Source organism: Eurosta solidaginis, chromosome 3, assembly GCF_040869045.1.
Source record: "Eurosta solidaginis isolate ZX-2024a chromosome 3, ASM4086904v1, whole genome shotgun sequence".
Classification (NCBI taxonomy): Eukaryota; Metazoa; Arthropoda; class Insecta; order Diptera; family Tephritidae; genus Eurosta; species Eurosta solidaginis.
In genome coordinates, this window is record NC_090321.1 from 58,754,293 (window position 1) to 58,775,809 (window position 21,517).

General features: G+C 39.8%; 1 protein-coding gene across 1 annotated transcript in view; it reads left to right on the forward strand.

Moving 5' to 3' along the window:
• The window catches only part of Ip6k (Inositol hexakisphosphate kinase), a 281,451-nt gene that overhangs the window by 18,922 nt on the left and 241,012 nt on the right, over window positions 1–21,517 (forward strand). The gene's annotated exons all lie outside the window — the stretch shown is intronic.

Here is a 21,517-nt window from a genome sequence, read left to right on the forward strand (position 1 = left end):
TACACCCTAGCTGTTTTGCCTGTTAGTTTTGTAGAGACGATAAACAAATTTATTTCTTCAAAACCACCGGCCTCTCGGAACTGTCATCTAGAGTACTCAGAGATAAAGTTTACGTATAGGAGTGTGGATAACAGTTTAATGCAGTAAAACCTAAATAAACTAAATGTACCGAGGGATTTAAGGAGTTGATAAGCGCAATTCACAGCTACAGCAACCCAATTGTAAACCTACGGGGGAAGCGTTATGGCCTAGAAGGTTCAATGTGGTCATTAAATCGTTCCCGAGATGGTCGGGCAAGTACCTTAATGGTGCTTGTTGTCAGAACGCAGCGGTAACACGCTTCCCAAGTCAGCCGGTTCTATTTACCGGATCGACTCGGGATTTTTCCCGACCAATGTCATTCAGTGTTATTTCAGTGTAATCCCACTTAATTTGTTGCGTCCCTCCCACAAATTGTTATCCTCCCAGCTTATCCTTGCAGCGGGACTAATTTCCGCATTGCTGCGATCCAAGAGACCAAACTCGTAGCAAGATCTGCACTGCAGACATGTTCTGGGTATAACGTCCCCAGAAAAGATCGCGAGAGCGGAAATGGTCCCCCAGCGAGTTAGGGGATCACAATATACCCGCGATAGGTTTTCCTGTCGTAAGGCGACTAAGATACCAGATTCAAGGGGCTGTGTAGCGCAACGCCAATATATAGCTTCTCCAAACCCAATTGTCAGCCTCACCTATCCGCGGCGAATCCTGTTTCACTAACAGACGAGGCTCTGGCGCCCCCAAGCTCCTCATGGAACTTGGGGGTGTGGAGGGAGGGAATGGCCTGAAGGTTTAATGTGGCCACATAAATCGTTCCAGAGATGGTCGGGCTAGCACCTAAATGGTGCTGTGGTACTGGAGCGTACCGGATCTGTATCCGGCAAAGGACCATCACATGCCCCCGTCTTCTCCCCCCATATTTTCCGGCAGCAATCGTGCAGGTCAGGGAAACAGACTCTTAGTCCCTACCTCCGTTTGCACCGTCTGCCAGCACAGAATAAATAGGTTTGCGACATCCGCCCAATGCAGCTCCTGCCTTGGGTGGTGCCACTTTCCTAGATGTTCTGGTCTCCGCGACGGCAACCCCCCGACGGGTTTCATCGCGCCATGTTGTCAGGTCGCAAACCCAAATCATCCGGGTACCCAAATGCTTGCCCAAGGACGCCCAGTCCCAGGGCCACCACAGCAATTGCGTCCTGGCCTTCCACAACCCAGGCGTAGTCACCCGTCACTTACCCCCTGAGTGGCGACGTCTCCCCTTATGCACTTCAGAATTCTGCAGTTAAACTGTAATGGACTAACTGGGAAGATTACGGAGATAGTCGATTTCATGAAGCGGCACAACATCCGCATTGCTGCGATTCAAGAGACTAAACTCACAGCAAGATCTGCATTGCAGACCTGCTCTGGGTATAACGCCCACAGGAAAGATCGCGAGAGCGGAAATGGATGCGGTCTCGCGTTTATCATATACCACTCTGTGCAACATTATATATTTGATCCTGGCATCGACTGCAGGGACAATGTCTTAGAACGTCAAGGCCTATCTGTCCGGTCAGGCGATGCAAACCTAGAAATCATCAACATCTACATCCCTCCTGCCACCTGTTGCCCCAGTGGATACCGCCCTAATATCAGGGCCTTACTCACTGGCAACAATCGCATTATCTTAGGCGATTTCAATGCCCATCATGATCTATGGCATTCAAACTTGCGGGCGGACAGTAGGGGTGAGATGTTGGCGGATCAAATAGAAGAAACAACGTTCTGCACAATAAACGGAGACGCCCCCACACGTATGGTAGGAAGCTGTCACAGCTCGCCAGATATCTCAATCGTGAGCGCAGAGCTCGTAAACTACGTCAACTGGCAGCCGATGGTAACATTGGCATCCGACCACCTGCCCATACTTATTTCGCTTGAGCGTACCGCCGACTTCATCGTCACTGAAAAACGCACTTTCATAAACTTCAAAAAAGGAAAGTGGGAAGAATATAAATCCTTTACAGACAGCCGCCTAGCTGCCCTCCCTATCCCGACTGATGCCCGCCAAGGGGAGCGTGCCTTCCGTAAGGTCATTAAATCCGCCTCGGCACATTTCATTGCCGCCGGGAGAATTCCCGAAATCCGGCCCACTTCCCGGCGGAGGCCGCAAACTTAGCGAGAGAACGTGACCTTATAAGACAGCTTGATCCAGGCGACCCCCAAATAAGGGATATAAACCAACGCATCAGATTGCTTGTGGATGAACACAAGCGGGCGAAATGGGAGGAGCACCTAAGAGGTTGTAACCTCTCTACCGATGTGGGTAAACTTTGGTCCACCGTAAAGTCCCTATCGAATCCGACTAAGCACAAAGACAAAGTTTCCATCGCCTTTGGCGACAAAGTGCTGTCGGACGCGAAAAAATGCGCGAGCGCTTTCTGCCGACAATATATAATGCATCCTACGGTCGACAAAGATAGACGGAGAGCCAATAGACACGCACATAAACACAAATTCAGCGCGTCACCAATCACCATCACCGCTAAAGAGGTTGAGGACGCCATTGGTCGTGCTAAACCATCCAAAGCAGTGGACCCAGACGGCATAGCCATGCCGATGCTTAAAAGCCTAGGGAAAGAGGGTTTCAAATATTTAGCGCATGTCTTCAATCTGTCTCTTTCCAACTTTGTCATACCTGAGAAATGGAAAATGGCCAAGGTGGTCCCGCTACTAAAGCCTGGGAAACCAGCTAACATAGGTGAGTCGTATCGTCAGATATCTCTCCTATCGCCAGTGGCAAAGACGCTTGAAGCCATTTTGCTCCCTTATTTCCAAGCAAATTTGCAGCTAGCCCCTCATCAGCATGGCTTCAGAAAACTCCATAGCACTACCACCGCGCTAAATGCCATTAGCACCCAGATAAATTGCGGTTTAAATCAATACCCCCACCATAGAACAGTACTCGTAGCGCTAGACCTATCAAAAGCTTTTGATACGGTCAACCATGGCTCGTTACTGCAGGACCTGGAAGGGTCTACCCTTCCCCCATGTCTTAAAAGGTGGACCGCAAATTATCTGGGTGGGCGGCAGGCATCGGTGCAATTTAGAAACGAAACATCAAAACCAAGGAGAATTAAACAAGGGGTGCCACAGGGTGGTGTCCTATCCCCACTTTTGTTTAATTTCTACATATCTAAGCTACCTTCACCACCGGAAGGAGTCACAATCGTTTCCTACGCCGATGACTGCACAATAATAGCCACAGGCCCAGGCCCAAAGATCGATGCGCTATGCAATAAAATAAACGGCTACCTCCCTGATCTCTCCAGTTTTTTCGCCTCGTGAAACCTGGCATTATCACCGACTAAATCTTCCGCGACCTTATTTACAACATGGACGCCCCAAATGTCGACCATTTTGAACATCCACGTCGATGGCACTACGCTACCGACTGTCCTACACCCCAAAATCTTGGGTGTGACGTTTGATCAGGATCTACATTTTGGTGAGCACGCAGCCGCAATTGTTCCGAGAATTCAGAGTCGTAACAAAATCCTCAAATCCCTCGCTGGCAGTACTTGGGGAAAAGATAAAGAAACGCTGATGACTACATACAAAGCAAATAGCCAGCCGATTACGTGCTACGCGTCACCCATATGGTCGCCAAGCCTAAAAATCACGCAATGGAAGAAACTACAGGCCTGCCAAAATACTGCTCTCAGAATCGCCACGGGCTGTCTGCTTATGTCCCCAGAACACCATCTGCATAATGAGGCGAGAATACTCCCCATCAGGGAGAGAAATGAGATGCTGACCAAACAGTTCCTGTTGATTACCCAGAAACCTGGGCATCCCAACAGACATCTGATTGATGAACCAGCACCGCCTAGGGGCTTAAGGAGTCATCTCCGTAAGCATTTTGAGGAAATTCGGCACCTGAGAACCCAGCCGTATGAAGTGAAAAAACACAAGCAGGTCCTTGGTGAACTCCATAAACAGACGTCGGACCTTTATGCCGGGAATTGCCCGGTGAATCCAGTGCTTAACGAAAATTATCCAAAACTTGCGGAAGAGGAACGCATACTCCCCAGGGAAACGCGTGTCACTCTTGCTCAACTTCGTTCAGGATACTGTAACAGGTTAAACTCTTACCTATCCAGAATCAACCCCGACATACAAAATGTATGCCCCGTTTGCAATGTGTCCCCACATGATACCAACCATCTCTTCAATTGTAATGTGGAACCAACGCCTCTAACAGCCCTTTCCTTATGGTCCACCCCTGTTGAAACGGCAAGTTTCCTTGGACTCCCGTTAGAGGATATTGATGACAATTTGTGATCGGTCGCGGCTATTAGGTGGGGCGAGCATTGCTACAACAACAACAACCATCACATCGATAACACTCCCCAAAGCCTTCGGGGAGCAACCTTATCGCTACAACCACAACAGAGCGGAAATGGAGGCGGTCTCGTGTTTGTCACCCACCACTCAGTGCAATATAATCTATTCGATCCCGACATCGGCCGCATGGACAGTGTCCTGGAACGTCAAGGCCAGGTCCGGTCAAGCGATGTAAACAGAACACTATCTACATAATGAGGCGAGAATACTCCCCATTAGGGAGAGAAATGAAATGCTAACCAAACAGTTCCTGTTGAATACCCAGAAACCTAGGCATCCCAACAGACATCTGATTGATGAGCCTACACCGCCCAGGGGCTTAAGGAGTAATCTCCGTAAGCATTATGAGGAAATACGGCACATGAGAACACAGCCGTATGAAGCTAAAAAACACAAGCAGGTCCTCGGTGAACTCCACAAACAGGCGTCGGACCTCTATGCCAAGAATTGCCCGGTAAATCCTGTACTCAAAGAACAATACCCAAAACTAGCAGAAGAGGAGCGCACTCTCCCTAGGGAAACGCGATTCACTCTAGCTCAACTTCGATATGGATACTGTAACAGGTTAAACTCTCACCTATCCAGAATCAACTCCGACATACAAAATATGTCCTGCTTGTAATGTGTCCCCACATGACAATCCCCCAATCTCTTTAACTGTATTGTGGAACCAACCCCTCTAACACCCCTCTCATTATGGTCCACCCCCATTGATGACAATTTGTGATCGGTCGCACCTATTGGATGGCGCGAAGTACTGCTACAACAACAACAACAGCGGTAACACTCCTCAAAACATTCAGGGAGAGTCTTTATCGCTACAACAGCAATAACTAAATTTAACGACTTTTTTCGTTTTTTTCTTTTTAAGGTTTGAAGCTTGTTTCTGCTAAATTTTCAGAAGTGGAATATTACAGAATAAATGCATAACACCATTCTTCTGCGAAAGTTGTTTTTAAACGATTTTATTTAGGTTAACTTGACAGGCTGGCTGGCTGGTTGGATGGCTGGCACGAATTTTGTAATTGAAATTTAAGTAACTTCCCGATAAGCTACAATCTTGAACCTTGGAATATAATACAATAATAGAAAGCGACTTATAAAAAAATCGCCGCTAGGTGGCGCAAAGATCAAGATATTCACAAAAATCGTATTTGTGGTCCGATTCGGTCCATATTTGGAACAAATATTACATACAGTCCGGTAGAAGTGACATCAAAATATTTTGGAGTTGGAGGAGGGACAAGCATACGTGACGCAGAGTCAAGTAAAGTCTTTGGAAGGATTATGTATTGGGGAATTAGATTGTAACAAATTGTCAGGAAAGTCCTTGTAATAATAAGTCACTAAATGAACTAAATAGATTGAGAAATAATAGGCAATTAAATAAAAACTAAAAACTTGAAAATAAAATAATTAAAAAAAAAATTTTAAGTTAAAGCGTTTTACCTTTTTACTTGCTGGCTCGAGGTCATATAAATAAAAACACTGTGTTTATATTTTGTGCCAATATATTTCGATTACACATCGGTAATCGTCTTCAAGGGCGAACTAACAACAAACATAAAAACATTTAATGTAACAAACAATAAATTTATATTTTAATCAAAACACTTGATACCTACATTATTTTACATTCGTACTGTATAACGAGGAGTATTAAACTCGAGCCAGCAAGTAAAAAGGTAAAATTTAATAGGTCGCTAAACAATCATAATTAAAGCGTTTTATTGCAAACAATACTTACATGAAGTAATATTAATACTAAAAGCTAGAAAATAATTAGGTAGGTCCTAGGTAGTAGTCATCACACTCATCAATCTAGGGCGTTGATCAGACAATTAAATAAAAGCGTTGGACGCGTAAAGTTTCTATTGATAGTCATAAGTAAGACCAACTGAACCTTAATCAGGTTATGCTACGCCTCACATTTTTGGAAATTTCGCCTAGAAAACGCCCTAGATTGATGAGTGTGATGACTACTACCTAGGACCTACCTAATTATTTTCTAGCTTTTAGTATTATTATTACTTCATGTAAGTATTGTTTTCAATAAAACCGTTTAACTAAAATTTTTTTTTAAATTATTTTATTTAAATATAACTTGTTATTAGTAAATGGGCGATAGGAGAGGTTGATTTAAATTATTCAGAAATGTAATAAATATTTTAGAAGGGAGAATTTTACTGCGATATTCAGTGGATTCTGTGCGGGTGGAACGCGGATCGATTCGCGACATTTGAGTTTTAAAAGAAAAAGGAAGCTATATTTTATTATAATTTATTAAGATATTTGCATTGAGAATTCAAATGAATTATAATTTCTAAAGTTTTATCCGCTACTCTTTTGTCGTTAAATATCCCCATACCCTTATAGGCACGTATATCTATATATATTTTTTTTAACGCAGATTTTGGGCAAAAAGATAGGGTCCGCTTAGTTCGTTGCCGGAGTATAAACTGGGATAATATCTCCCTGATAAAATGTGAAATATATATAGAATCAGTAGGAGGGTGGAGCCGTGTGTAGATGTCCACGAAAGTGGGGAAAGCTTCTGATCGCCATTCACCTGGGAATGGCCAGAGCGTTTCTTTTGCATGCGGTTCAAGCAGCTCACTACTGCCGGTCGCTTGCGGCCAAGTATCCTCTGGGTAACCGCTAAACATCCGTTTAGCGGTGAGCTAATGTGAGAAGGCGGCAACCTGGCTAGGCCACTCTGACATAATCGGTTTAAGGGCTAGCCGGGGAGATCTCATCGGCAGCGTCTGTACACCTCTAGGTGCGGCTGCAAGCGGGTTTCTGTCTTGGAGCAAACGGCTCACTATATAAACGCGCAAGTAATATTTTCACCCCCGCTGAGCGGGTTGTGCGCTGGGCTTGAGACCCGCCACGTAAAACCATACTACAATGAAATATACCAACAAGCCTCGGATAAATACACTCTATTGATGACGACCATGGCAAACGTTTGAATGGCAATGAATCGAGGGCATGCACCTGGAACGTCCGCTCCCTGAATGGGATTGGTGCAGATGCCCGGCTGGTTGATGTCCTCGTCAAAGCAAAATCCGACATCACCGCCATACAAGAAATGCGTTGGACGAAGCAAGGAAGAAAGAAGATCAAAAATTGTGACATCTGTTGGAGTGGCCATACGAATAAGCGCAGTTTCAGCGTCGGATTCGTGGTGGGAAAGAGACTTTGTCGCTAAGTTCTGGCGTTCACGCGTCTTTCAGGCAAAAATCATAGCCGCGAAGAAAGCAGCAGAAATTCTGGTGGAAGCGTGTTTAAGCTGCAGTCGCGTATATATATATATATATATATATATATATATATATATATATATATGGGGTATTCCATCCCATTTCCACCAATTTCGAACCCGACCCCTTTAGAATTGGCTGAAAGTTTTTCTTCTTTTTCTAGCTTACGAAAGACGTTTTTCAGAATTTTTTCAAATTTTTTTATCCAACTCAAAAAAAGTTATGAATTTTTAAAAAAACACGGTTTTTGTTTTCAAAATGCTATAACTTTTTCAAAAATTTACCGTTTGGGATCTTTTTTTTTTTAAAAATTTTGTTTTAATATTTTTTTTTTTATTTAATTGAAACAAAATTTTCAAAAATAAAATTTTTTTTTATCAATTTTATTTATATAACAAAAAAATGTAAGAAAATGATTTTTAAGAATTCTTTTCTTTATATACGTATTATGGTAATCTACGATTAAAATGACTAAAAATCATTAAATGATTAAAAATCATTAAATTTTAATTTATTAAATTAATAATTAAATGATTAAAAATCATTTTCTTACATTTTTTTGTTATATAAATAAAATTGATAAAAAAAAAATTTTATTTTTGATAATGTTTTTTTTCAATTAAATAAAAAAAAAATCGGCCCACTCCGGGATTATTGGGGATGATTGCAGAATAGATTGAAGTATTTTATGAAAAAAAAAAAAATGGCGAAATTCGAAAAATCTCGAAAAACTGAAAAATTAAAAAAAAAACTTTAAAAATTTTTTTGTATTTTTTCCGAAAAGTACATTTAAAAACAATTTTTTAAAAAAAAAAAAAAAGATCCCAAACGGTAAATTTTTGAAAAAGTTATAGCATTTTGAAAACAAAACCGATGTTTTTTTTAAAATTCATAACTTTTTTTGAGTTGGATGAAAAAATTTGAAAAAATTCTGAAAAACTTCTTTCGTAAGCTAGAAAAAGAAAAAAACTTTCAGCCAATTCTAAAGGGGTCGGGTTCAAAATTGGTCGAAATGGGATGAAATACCCCATATATACATATATTAGGGTCGGTCGATTTGTATGGACGAAAGTTAACCGATATCGCGCCATCGATTTTTCGATAGGATTTGGGCTCAGGAAATAAAGTTCCACTACGCATACCCAAAAAAATAATTTCCGAGCCTGCGAAATTCCATTTTTAAACGGTTTTATTTAGCTTGAGTTGACAGGCAGGCTGCATGCCGTTGTGAACGAATTTTGTAATTGAAATTTAAGTAACTTCCCGATAAGCTACAAGCTGGAAACTTGGAATATAGTTGAGAACCCGATGACAATGCAATAATAAGAAAGAAATCGCCGCTAGGTGGCGCATGGATCGAGATATTCACAAAAATCGTATTTGTGGCCCGATTTGGCTCATATTTCGAACACATTATACATGCAAGAATAGAAATCGACCTGTGAAACAAAATCGCCGCTAGGTGACACATGGGTCGAGATATTCACAAAAACCGTATTTGTTGTCCGATTTGGCTCATGCTTGGAACACATAATACATACAAGAATAGAAAGCGACCTATCAAAAAAAATCGCCGCTAGGTGGCGCAAGGATCGAGATATTCACAAAAATCGTATTTGTGGTCCGATTTGGCTCATGCTTGGAACACATAATACATACAAGAATAGAAAGCGACTTATGAAAAAATCGCCGCTAGGTGGCGCAAGGATCGAGATATTCACAAAAATCGTATTTGTGGTCCGATTTGGCTCATGCTTGGAACACATAATACATACAAGAATAGAAAGCGACCTATCAAAAAAAATCGCCGCTAGGTGGCGCAAGGATCGAGATATTCACAAAAATCGTATTTGTGGTCCGATTTGGCTCATGCTTGGAACACATAATACATGCAAGAATAAAAAGCGACTTATGAAAAGAAATCGCCGCTAGGTGGCGCAAGGATCGAGATATTCACAAAAATCGTATTTGTAGTCCGATTTGGCTCATGCTTGGAACACATAATAGATACAAGAATAGAAAGCGATTTATGAAAAAAAATCGCCGCTAGGTGGCGCAAGAATCGAGATATTCACAAAAATCGTATTTGTGCTCCGATTTGGCTCATGCTTGGAATACATAATACATGCAAGAATAAAAAGCGACTTATGAAAAAAGCGCCGCTAGGTGGCGCAAGGATCGAGATATTCACAAAAATCGTATTTGTGGTCCGATTTGGCTCATGCTTGGAACACATAATACATACAAGAATAGAAAGCGACCTATCAAAAAAAAATCGCCGCTAGGTGGCGCAAGGATCGAGATATTCACAAAAATCGTATTTGTGGTCCGATTTGGCTCATGCTTGGAACACATAATACATGCAAGAATAAAAAGCGACATGAAAAAAAATCGCCGCTAGGTGGCGCAAGGATCGAGATATTCACAAAAATCGTATTTGTGGTCCGATTTGGCTCATGCTTCGAACACATAATACATACAAGAATAGAAAGCAATTTATGAAAAAAAAATCGCCGCTAGGTGGCGCAAGGATCGAGATATTCACAAAAATCGTATTTGTGGTCCGATTTGGCTCATGCTTGGAACACATAATACATACAAGAATAGAAAGCGATTTATGAAAAAAAATCGCCGCTAGGTGGCGCAAGAATCGAGATATTCACAAAAATCGTATTTGTGCTCCGATTTGGCTCATGCTTGGAATACATAATACATGCAAGAATAAAAAGCAACTTATGAAAAAATCGCCGCTAGGTGGCGCAAGGATCGAGATATTCACAAAAATCGTATTTGTGGTCCGATTTGGCTCATGCTTGGAACACATAATAGATACAAGAATAGAAAGCGATTTATGAAAAAAAATCGCCGCTAGGTGGCGCAAGAATCGAGATATTCACAAAAATCGTATTTGTGCTCCGATTTGGCTCATGCTTGGAATACATAATACATGCAAGAATAAAAAGCGACTTATGAAAAAATCGCCGCTAGGTGGCGCAAGGATCGAGATATTCACAAAAATCGTATTTGTGGTCCGATTTGGCTCATGCTTGGAACACATAATACATACAAGAATAGAAAGCGACCTATCAAAAAAAATCGCCGCTAGGTGGCGCAAGGATCGAGATATTCACAAAAATCGTATTTGTGGTCCGATTTGGCTCATGCTTCGAACACATAATACATACAAGAATAGAAAGCGACTTATGAAAAAAAAATCGCCGCTAGGTGGCGCAAGGATCGAGATATTCACAAAAATCGTATTTGTGGTCCGATTTGGCTCATGCTTCGAACACATAATACATACAAGAATAGAAAGCGACTTATGAAAAAAAAATCGCCGCTAGGTGGCGCAAGGATCGAGATGTTCACAAAAATCGTATTTGTGGTCCGATTTGGCTCATGCTTGGAACACATAATACATACAAGAATAGAAAGTGACTTATGAAAAAAAATCGCCGCTAGGTGGCGCAAGGATCGAGATATTCACAAAAATCGTATTTGTGGTCCGATTTGGCTCATGCTTGGAACACATAATACATACAAGAATAGAAAGCGACCTATCAAAAAAAATCGCCGCTAGGTGGCGCAAGGATCGAGATATTCACAAAAATCGTATTTGTGGTCCGATTTGGCTCATGCTTGGAACACATAATACATGCAAGAATAAAAAGCGACATAAAAAAAAATCGCCGCTAGGTGGCGCAAGGATCGAGATATTCACAAAAATCGTATTTGTGGTCCGATTTGGCTCATGCTTCGAACACATAATAATACAAGAATAGAAAGCGACTTATGAAAAAAAAATCGCCGCTAGGTGGCGCAAGGATCGAGATATTCACAAAAATCGTATTTGTGGTCCGATTTGGCTCATGCTTGGAACACATAATACATACAAGAATAGAAAGTGACTTATGAAAAAAAATCGCCGCTAGGTGGCGCAAGGATCGAGATATTCACAAAAATCGTATTTGTGATCCGATTTGGCTCATGCTTGGAACACATAATACATACAAGAAAAGCGATTTATGAAAAAAAAAAATCGCCGCTAGGTGGCGTAAGAATCGAGATATTCACAAAAATCGTATTTGTGGTCCGATTTGGCTCATGCTTGGAATACATAATACATGCAAGAATAAAAAGCGACTTATGAAAAAAAAATTGCCGCTAGGTGGCGCAAGGATCGAGATATTCACAAAAATCGTATTTGTGGTCCGATTTGGCTCATGCTTGGAACACATAATACATACGAGAATAGAAAGCGACTTATGAAAAAAATCTCCGCTAGGTGGCGCAAGGATCGAGATATTCACAAAAATCGTATTTGTGGTCCGATTTGGCTCATGCTTGGAACACATAATACATGCAATAATAAAAAGCGATTTATGAAAAAAATCGCCGCTAGGTGGCGCAAGGATCGAGATATTCACAAAAATCGTATTTGTGGTCCGATTTGGCTCATGCTTGGAACACATAATACATACAAGAATAGAAAGCGACCTATCAAAAAAAAATCGCCGCTAGGTGGCGCAAGGATCGAGATATTCACAAAAATCGTATTTGTGGTCCGATTTGGCTCATGCTTGGAACACATAATACATGCAAGAATAAAAAGCGACATGAAAAAAAATCGCCGCTAGGTGGCGCAAGGATCGAGATATTCACAAAAATCGTATTTGTGGTCCGATTTGGCTCATGCTTCGAACACATAATACATACAAGAACAGAAAACGACTTAGAAAAAAAATCGCCACTAGGTGGCGCAAGGATCGAGATATTCACAAAAATCGTATTTGTGGTCCGATTTGGCTCATGCTTGGAACACATAATACATACAAGAATAGAAAGTGACTTATGAAAAAAAATTCGCCGCTAGGTGGCGCAAGGATCGAGATATTCACAAAAATCGTATTTGTGGTCCGATTTGGCTCATGCTTGGAACACATAATACATGCAAGAATAAAAAGCGACTTATGAAAAAAAATCGCCGCTACGTGGCGCAAGGATCGAGATATTCACAAAAATCGTATTTGTGGTCCGATTTGGCTCATGCTTGGAACACATAATACATACAAGAATAGAAAGCGACTTATGAAAAAAAAATCGCCGCTAGGTGGCGCAAGATCGAGATATTCACAAAAATCGTATTTGTGGTCCGATTTGGCTCATGCTTGGAACACATAATACATGCAAGAATAAAAAGCGACCTATCAAAACAAATCGCCGCTAGGAGGCGCAAGGATCGAGATATTCACGCGTCATATTTCTATTGATAGTCATAAGTAAAACCAACTGAACCTTAATCAGGACCTACCTAATTATTTTCTAGCTTTTCGTACTATTATTACTTCATGTAAGTATTGTTTTCAATAAAACCGTTTAACTTAAAATTTTTTTTTTATTATTTTATTTTGACTTTTTTCGACTTTGATTTTTAAGGTTTTTTTCATGACCTACTAAAAAAAATCCATATGTATACCCCGTCCGACCCAAAAATGTCCGCTAAAAACGTTGTTGATAATAGTTTTTTTGAAAATTTTACAATCGCCGTTTGTAAACTTACAATTTTTGTATAAAGCAATATGAGCAAAGCTCGCTAATTAAATACATATGATCATATTGATATAATAGAAACAGCGGAAGTATTAAAAACAAATACTGTAAAAATCCGAACAAATGTTACTAAGCTTTCAAAAGCGCGCCTAAAATCATATCCACACTATTAGGAATAAACTACATTCAGAGTGTATGTGCCTACATGGTGATCAAAAGGAATAGAAACAAAAAGGCAACTCTTAGAGACCAATTGCACAGCGAACAACGGGACATTCATATGGCTGAGCAGCTAAAGGCATCTGCGTTTGCACTGATATGAATGTTGGACATTCGAGTTCAATCCTCAGCTCCCGAAAGGCTATCTGATGAAGAAGAGAAATTCAGAAACATGTCCTAGTATCCATCGCCGTTTGTAAACCTACAATTTGTTGCTAATATCAATAACGTAAATTTTTTTAGTAGGTCATGAAAAATACCTTAAAATCAAAGTCGAAAGTCGCAGGCTCGAAAATTATTTTTTGGGTATGCGTAGTGGAACTTTTTTTCTTGAGCTCAAATCCTCTCGAAAAATCGATGGCGCGATATCGATTAATAAAACGGCCCACCCTAATATATATACATTAGGGCGGGTAAAATTATATGGGGAAAAGGGGGAAAAAACTTCAGGTGCACATCCAGTTTTTGAATCTATGGGTCATACTGAGTAATATTGTCCATGGGACCATAGGTCTGAAATGAATTTCGAGCCTCCCTAATTTTGTTAGAAAATTTTATATCCCAATCCGAATCCGAATTTGACATTTATTTTCATGTATTTATTTGTGAGAGCCGGATTGGGATATAAAATTTTCTAACAAAGTTAGGGAGGCCCGAAATTCATTTCAGACCTATGTTCCCATGGACAATATTACTCAGTATGACCCATAGATTCAGAAACTGGATGTGCCTTTTCAACAATAAATTTGACCCACCCTAATATACATATGTATATATATATTTATAGTCATCAAGAAGTGTTCTGGAATGCAAAGAAGAATTGCAAAACTGCGCTCAGGCCGGACCATACATCTATACTGGGTTCCCAGTGTACGGAGTTATTCTATAACATAAGTCCTGGTACCTAATTGAGGTTCCACCGTTTGGTCGTCAAACATATTCTGGTCATTTTATGGACACATTCAGTCTATGTGGTCTTTATTGCCGGCCAGTTCAAGCTAACCTAATCACCCTTATCGCGAAGTTCGCACGTGTTCGCCTTCACATTTTTTATTCGGGTGAACTTTTTTCGCCTATCGGCAATTTCGGGAGAACAAAAGTTCACTTCGAAACAGCTGATGATTTATTGTGAATTAGCAGTGAACAAATAATTTACTTGCAATTGTGTATATTTTGTAAACGAGCATATATTCCTTAAAATACAGCAAAAATAGAGATAAAAAAGTTATAAAAAAATGTTCCACGCATTGTAAAGTTGAGCACATGTCTGCGTTTTTTCGCTGAGGGAGGAGATCAAAAAGGCGTTGGAAAGGACTATGAGGTGAGTCTTAGCCAATCTTGTTTCAGTGAGGTACTTTCGGAGGTGCTGAACATTTTGGAACCGTTGCTTTGTTCACAATGGATAACTTGGCCGGCATTAGAAGATCAAAGTCAAACTGCACACGATTTTGATACAAAGTTCGGAATACCAGGAGTTGTAGGATGTTGCGACCGCCTCCTGTCTCCTTCGCATAAATTTTATTTTTGGACGACTTCTTTCGTACATATCTTTTTGGTCATTCCATACCTAGAAAAGGATACGTTGTCATAAAAAATGGAATTTACATACTTAGCAATAAAGGAATTTTACTTTTTTCCCACTCAGCTTCATTCTTACACGTGGACTAAAGGGCCCATTACTGATACTTAGCATAGACTTGACTTGGCTTGAGAACTGTCACAGTTCTGTTAAATGAACATTGCATGTTACTGATTACTCAAAACTTAGCAACACTTAAGCCGGAGTCATTGGTGCCGTATGTCGTATCGCTGTATCCGTATCCATAACGTAATCAGCTGTTTATCGTTACGACGGTAAACCAAAACCCAATTGGTTGGCTACGATACGGTTACGACCTTAGCGGCACCAATAATCGATTGCATTGATTCTCATAAGGTTGGTCGAATCAGCCGTTAAAAGGTTACCGATACGGTTACCGATAAAGCACCAATGTCTCCAGCTTTAACTTGACTTAGAAGTCTGTTGAATTTTGATTTTCTATGTAAGTTCTAAGTGGCGTTTACATTTTGAGATGCCATTTGTATGTTTCCATTTCATTTTGACATTTTGTCATACAAATTGACATTTATTTAAAAATAAATTTCACCGCTGATTATGATGCCAGATTGTATGCGCCAAGTGGAGTATAATCGTGGCGCAGTTCCCAAGTTTACGCCAAGTCAAGTCAAGTCTATGCTAAGTATCAGTAATGGGGGCTTAAGGCTATTTAAACATAACGTAAGCTGCTTCCACAAGTCCGACACTTTTTCCCGATCATCTAGTCAAGCAGCATTTCCGATTTTATTTATTTACTCCTAATAATAAAAGTACATCTAATTATAAGAATATCAAATGTAAAATATAAGTGAATAAATTTAGGTTTCCCCGCTGTTCATTTCGCCAGAACAAAGAGTTGCCAATAAGGCGAAATCTTTTTTGAACACGAAAAATTGTTTCGCCACCCTCTGAAAGGGTGAATATTTTCGGGTGAAAAACGCACCAAAACAACAAACCTACAAGGAAGGTCAATCGACTAAAATTACGGATTTTTACCTGCCCCAGTAAAAGCCACCCTCGGTTCTGAATGAACACACTGCACATACACATAACTAAATATGAATGAAGAAGCATCAATTTTGGCAATACCTGCTCATGTACCTATGAACTATAAATACAGGACGAACGACAACAACAGATCAGAACGAAAATCGACACTGATGATGGCACAACGCCGAAACCGGTTTGTCTCAAAACCAAATTTGACAAGGGATGACGGAAAATCGTTCCAATATACATCTATAAAAGATTCTTCCTATTAAATAGATGAAATGGAGAATGGCAAAAAAACCATTTATGATATTTTCATTAGTAACTCAGAATATAAACAGTAACCCTAGTACAAAAGAAATTCCGCCTCATAAAATTAATTCCTTTTCTTTTTGGCTCTTGCTTTCTTGACAAATTCCGTGCGTTTAAATGGATGTTAAATATAAACTGATCATAGCAATAGCATATTTAGTCTTTATCTCATGAAAAAACAACCGGATATAAATGTTTTTGACATTGATGAAGAGTACCAACACGTTGAGTTCATATGAAATATGAAGTAAAAAAAGGAAGGTGTCAGAGAATGTTTTCTTCAATGTTGATATTTCTTCTTGTTGATATTTTATTGTGGAAATTTCCGTAAGGAAATATTCCATGTCTTCTCTTTGACCTCATTATTTTCAATTTATTGTTGGTTTATTCGGCAGAAGAATAAATAATACAAATATACATATGAAGGATTTCTGTGACATTTTATACATTTTTATTTACTTCAGAAATATGCGCCGTTCACGCGTGTTTCTTCATGAAAAATTGGCGTTTAAATGCTTAAGAGAGCTCGGCTTTTACGTAGCAAAGCACCCCAGTCATCCCTTAGACAACTAACGTCTATAGTTATAGATGTGGGGCATCACCTTCCCTTATATGAATATCGTCGGGAAGATAGCGAGCGTCTTCGTAGACTAGCACAGCTATCAACCTCATTCATACATAGTCCGTAAGCTTTTAAGTCAATGGAGGGCGCCGTTTATAGATCTGATAGACATTCTACAATGAAACAGAGATGAGAGCTCTCCAATGGCTGAACTTCGATGGGTATTGTTATAGGTTAAAATCTTGCTTATATAGGTTAAACTCTTTTATACGGAAAGTCGCTCTGTGCCCATTAGGGAGAAGAAAATACTACTAAAACAGTTAGGGAGAGTTAAACACTGTTAAAACAGTTGCGCAGTTTTGCAGGTTATTTTAAGTGTAAAATCATATTAATCTTTTTGTACTCATTGTATCTAAGCAGCTTTCTTTCCTATAATTTCTGCCACGAGATAGCCAATTTCAGCGTTAATTACTCTAATATAAGAACTGTAATCTCTAGTACTCACAGATAAGGTTTACGAATATGGATAACAGTCATAAGCAATTAATTAAGTATATTGATAGCATGTCACTTCTTAAGAACTGTGATAAATTAAATAATCAGTTAAGTCTAATAAGGCAAAATGTATGTTTATTTAGTTTTTATCTACTATTACAAGCTCATTTCTTCAAAATTTTTAGAAGTGAATAATACTGAATGAGATCATAAATTTTCAGAAGTGGAATAATACTGAATGAGATCATTCTTTTGCGAAAATTTTTAATGCAACCTGTTAAAGCCCCGTCACATAAGCATTTTTTCATATAGATGCGTTTTACTCAATCTTATGCATTATGAGTAGATTGCACTTATTTTAATGGAGGACGATAGATTGAGCGACATTGGCGCCATCTGACATGGAAGAGTAACCAACTCCCAAATCTTGTTGCAAGCAAAGCATAAGAAGAAGAATTTGACATTTGTGGGAAGCGCACTACAACAACAACAACAAGAATTTGACATTTGCTTTGTCTAAGGGTGCTGGCATACTTTGCAAGTGAAATTATTTTTCCCACTCGCTGGTAACTTTTCTAAAATTGTTCGCAATTAAAAACTGCAAAATAACAAATGAATACGACACAAAATATGTTGGCAAGTATTTTTGTTGTATAGGGAGAATTTTTATAACAGTGCTTCGCGAAATTTTCTATGCGAATGGGCAAGGCGAAAAAAACTTCAATTGCCAAGTCTGAAGTTCCTTCATATTTATAAACGCAACATCTTGGTTGATTGTGGCGATGTTACTGGAATGCATAAGCTTGGGTTAAACGCGTCTATATGAAAAATTTCATTGTGCCGCGGCCTTTATTGGTAAAAGACGCGAAAACAAGCTGATCGATAATCAGAAGTAAAATAATTTTATCAGAAGCGAAAATGTGCCTATGTATGTCAATTGTTAATTTGCGAGAAATGTATGGCGCGATAACCTCCGAAGAGATTTCAAACCGAGACAGGCGAGACAGGACCTACTTATTATATGCCGACTCAGAACGGCAAATGAGTTTTCACTGAGAGCTTTTCATGACTGACGACAAAATTCAGAAATTCAGGGAATAGTGCTGCACAACTTCATACAAGATTTGTTATGCAATAGATAAAACGACGCTATGTAAAATATGAGCTTACCAAAAAAAATAAAAATAAAAAATTCGGCTATACATAATACGCGATTTTGGACTTTTCCTATACTTTTTCTAATTTTAATGAAAAGCTTTACGACAGCCCTTAATCGGATAAAACCCGAGATATTCCGGTAGGTAGAACTGACTATCGTGGGAATGATATTAATGAGGCCTCGCTGTCGGGACCATGTTGTGCGAATGTAGTAAGACCTTTCGGCCCAGAAAGTATTCTCATCGACATTTCGATTTTCGGGCAGAGTAAGGGGGATACTGCCACTGGGTTGGGTAAATCAGCTTGATGATGAATTGATCTCCCACGGTGCGCCCAATTGGCTTGCAGAGTGATTCAATTTGTGAAGGTGTAATCCAGCTGTTACAACTGCGACTTGGCATTGAATTGGACTGATGTCGTAAAATCTTCTAGCGAATTGAAAGTAAAAGAATCTTCTGCGAAGACCTTTTTGTAGCGCCATCCTTTGTGACAATATACCATCCTCTGCTTCCATTGGAAGGTATCGATAGTAAAAATCAATATGAAAAATCTCTACGTAGAAATTACCAGATATAAATGCTATAAAATGCATCACACTCAGTTCGCACCATTCTTCAGCACAACCTATTTATGTAATAATCTGTCAAGCTCACCTGCCCTTGCCGATTTGCTACCTTAGTGTGTTTATCGTACAGGTTTTTGACATTTGCTGATGCAAGTGTTGTTAGTCGTGCGTTCATTGACCGAACCAGTAAACTTGAAACGAATTCACACCCAAAATTAATAGACAGTTACTTATTCCATGTTTTATTGGATTTTATGGTTCTCTAATGTAAAATAACTGGAAACTTCTGATTCTTTATCATTTTATTCACTCCTCCCTCTGCCTTTAGCGCTCCCTCTTCACCTTTTCCATTCCTTCCTTTCTCTCTAGTTCCCTCCCCTTCTCACTCCCCCGCTCCATCGATCCCTATCTCTCTAACTTTGTCTAAGTGTCTATCTTCTTCGCAGTCTCTTTCTTCTTTTCTCATTTTTCTTCTCTAGATATATATGTATGAATGGACATGGGGATAGGAATTAGGGTAGGGGTAGGAATTATGATAGGGATAGAGATGGAGATAGGGAATGGGATATTGATTTGGATGGAGATAGAGAAAGCGATAAGTGTTTACTATTTTGCTATTATTAGGCCTAGATGCACGGATACCTTTAATTAGATCTGCTGTGTATGTTTATGCCAGTTGAGAATTACCAGCGTATTCAACGGCTAATGAACGAAACAAAAGAAAGATACTTGTTTCACAAGTCATTTAAACACTCTGCAACTATTTGAGGGGCGGCTGTCTTCGTGTGGTGGTAGCGGTCACGCCTACCATACCAAATGTCCTGCGTTCAAGGCCCAGGAAAAGCAACATCAAAGTCTTTAGGAAAAAGTTTTTTCCAACTAAAAAAAAAAAAACATTCTAAGCGAGGTCGGCCCTCGAAAGTGGTGGGGCAAACATTCCGAGTGTATTTCTTCCATGAAAAGCTTCTCAGCGTAGATGTAGATCCCATCCCGCCAATTTGTAGGAAAAAAGGAGCACCACCGAAATTGGAAGAGAGATGCGGCCTAAATCTCCGCGGAGGTATATCGCTTCTTGTATTTACTTTAAGGATTAATAGAGTTTGTCGATGGGATAGATAGGGAGAAAGGGAAAGGAAGGACGCTTTTTATCTAAAATGTAATTTAAAGCCAGGTTAACTACCTGAAGTTACTGAAACGATGCCGCCGATGAGTGGATTTATCCATACCCGTCCGTTTATTTGCATCAATTTAATATAAACCCACACTGCAATGCTTAGTCCATAAACTTGTGGCTAACTGTCAAAGACATAGTCAGCAATCAATATTTCGCCTTTTTTTGACCCCACATGCCACATCAGTGTACTAATTAATAATCATATCTAATGTCTGCGACATTTTTCCATGTAATACGACCATTATTTGCTCATTCTACTTCCTTATGTTTTCACGGTCCCATGCGATGATATGCATGTCATACATCCAGGAAGTAACCGCATATCATCTGATTATGACAGAACCTTCGCTTTGTGTTATATTCTGATGCAGTTCATTAGTTCTGTCATAATCACCTCATATGAGTTTACTTCCTAGATATGTGTGCAATAATTTTTGTACCTATTTATGTATGTATAAGAGAGAAATGCATTTTAAACTTTTATGCATTTAATATTTGTTCTGACAGAGTCGCCTTTCGAGTCTGTGGGTTTGAGCGCTAAAGCCCATCATCATTCTTTCACTTTTTGATGCTTAACAAGTCAGACGAGCTTTTGCATCGATGTAGAATTTTTGGATTGGATTACCGGAAATAAATTGAATGATATTTATACATTGCAGTGTAAACTTCACTATATAGAACTTCATTGTAAGGAGACGTCCTACGCTAAGGAGCTGCTACATTTGACTATGACTGTGGTGTATCTGAACCCCGTCCATACCGTGCCGTAGAACCTGGGCGCTTAAACGACGGACAAGGCAATACAACTATATACCACCGATGAGTTCAGTGATTCAAGGGGTTGATAAGCGCATTACAATGCTCTATAGCGTCAGAGCTTCCACAACCAAATTGTCAACATCACCTATGGGAGGGAGATCCTGTTAAAAATATGAATATCATAAACATATTTAGCAGGCGGGGCTCTGGCCACGCCAAGTTCCCTATGGAACTAGGGGGCGGGAGGCGGGATGGCCTAGAAGGTTTAATCGGATCTATATCCGGCAAAGTACCATCAACGTCGACAACACTGCCCAAAACCTTCGGAGAGTATCTTAATCGTTAATACAACAACAACCGATGACTCCAACCTAATGGAAGAGATGGTGTCGGTGGAATACTGTGCTGATCCGGAAATAATCAGATCCTACAAGCTGCCAGACCA